The following is a 1,854-nucleotide window of genomic DNA, read 5'->3' on the forward strand; positions in this document are numbered from 1 at the left end:
GTAGCAAGCAATAAAAAATCAGATGAAGGTTTAGATGGGCAAAGGAAGGAAACCCTGGCAGTTGAGTAATAGTTGTGGTATGAGCAGAAGAAAGTATTATTGGAAATACATTTTCAATTTAAGAAAATATTAACTTGTGTTCTTTCTATTTTCCTGGATAATTAACCTTATTTAATGAAGGAAAAATTGTGAAATGTATAACAATTTGAAGTACCTATAACATAAACAGTATATTCTGTACTAAAATAACCTTTTTTTCAAGATTGTATATTCTTTTAATGTACCTGGATAACTATGAAGGGAAAAAACCATATATTTTTCTTAGCTTCTTTTTGATTTCATATTTCATTCTGACCCTTTAAGAATTCTTCTACAACTTGTGTATCTTCTACTCTGGTTTACCTCTTAACCACTACTTTTACATATATTTTTTTTTATTTGAAGTGTTGATTCTATTTCCACATCTTGCTACATTAGTTATTATCAGCTGAACTCCTTTGGAAGAGGTACTGTGCAGCCAGAAATGAGTCAATGAAAATATTCACAACCCTTTTCTTTTACTCACTTTCAGGTGGCTATGTCTTCTGCCTGTGGGTTCCAGTTTCTCATTGTACTGATTCAACAATCTTCCTGAAGGACTTATGGAGTTAAATATTTTATTATTGTTATTTACTTCAAAATAAATATACATTTATCATTTCATTTATTCACTTGTTGTTTTAGCCAGTGTGATTGGGTGCTACCTTGACTGGGAAGTTTCTACAGTGCATCCTTACAAGATGAACTTGGTGTTGTGAGTGTATCATATTAATGCAACAGCTGAAAAAGCTTTTAATATCATTTTCTGAATGTACTTCCAAATTTATACTTCTTGTAAGCATTGTGTCATGGTAATTTTGCCAAAATGTGAAGTGGGTATAATATTGACAGTAGTGGGGTCGCCCACCAGTGGCACAGCGGTATGTCTGCGGATTTACAACGCTAGAAACCGGGTTTCAATACCCGTGGCGGGCAGAGCACAGATAGCCCATTGGGTAGCTTTGTGCATAATTTCAAACAGTAGAGGGGTCAACATTTTACAGGAGTTTAAAAGGTGAATCAATTATTTCCTATAAAACAGAGCATGGGTTAAATTTTTATTTGTCTCAAGATTGGGTGCTTTGAAGGACTAGTAACATTCGATTTTGACTCAAAAACTGTTGATTATTTTTTAAAATTATATTAGTCATGCTGCACAGTCCACTACATAGTCAGACAATAATACAAAGATGGTGATATGATGTAGGTAGCCAGGACTGCTTGATGTAGCATAATCATATACATGTCAAGATATATAAACATTTCACATATGAGAGGTTCTTCTTTAAGAAAGTCACCTAAAAAATCTTTTGTGTTACAATGAAATCAAAAACAAAAAGTGGAAAGAACTTATACCATGCAAAATGACTAATGTTAAATAGATGTTTTAATGTTCACAAAGTTTTGAGCTGGGACGGCCTTTTTCTGGTGATTTTAAACTAATTGACAGTAAGAAAGATTTTATGTACTAAATACATTTAAATGATATCACCTTTTGCTCACTTACTGTCTCCTTGCTTGTTCTTAGAGGCATTGGAGATGAGTATTTATAAGTAAAAATAATATATATGAAACCTGTTTTCTAAATAATTAATTTTAAATAGATACTTATTATGTTTGTGTTGGTTTTTAAAGAGCTCCAGAAAGATATTTATAGTGAAGGGTAAACTCTCAACACTTCATCATAAGTATTCAATGTTGTTTACAAAGATAACATCACAATTATATTAATTTTAACATCTGAAGGAAAGATAATGTAATTCAGCTGTTTGTGTG

At 31.9% G+C, this 1,854-nt stretch overlaps 1 protein-coding gene across 3 annotated transcripts in view; it reads left to right on the forward strand.

Moving 5' to 3' along the window:
• The window catches only part of LOC106461515 (centrosomal protein of 135 kDa-like), a 152,886-nt gene that overhangs the window by 16,732 nt on the left and 134,300 nt on the right, over nucleotides 1-1,854 (forward strand). For 2 of the 3 annotated variants that reach the window (XM_022388500.1, XM_022388502.1), the window contains exon 2: nucleotides 572-646. The exons of the other annotated variant lie outside the window; for it this stretch is intronic. The gene's annotated coding sequence lies outside the window, so the exon portion shown is untranslated. The remainder of the gene's footprint in view (nucleotides 1-571; nucleotides 647-1,854) is intronic. 3 annotated transcript variants of the gene reach the window in all.

The sequence above is a fragment of the Limulus polyphemus genome, unplaced genomic scaffold (genome assembly GCF_000517525.1).
Source record: "Limulus polyphemus unplaced genomic scaffold, Limulus_polyphemus-2.1.2 Scaffold976, whole genome shotgun sequence".
NCBI classification, from domain to species: domain Eukaryota; kingdom Metazoa; phylum Arthropoda; class Merostomata; order Xiphosura; family Limulidae; genus Limulus; species Limulus polyphemus.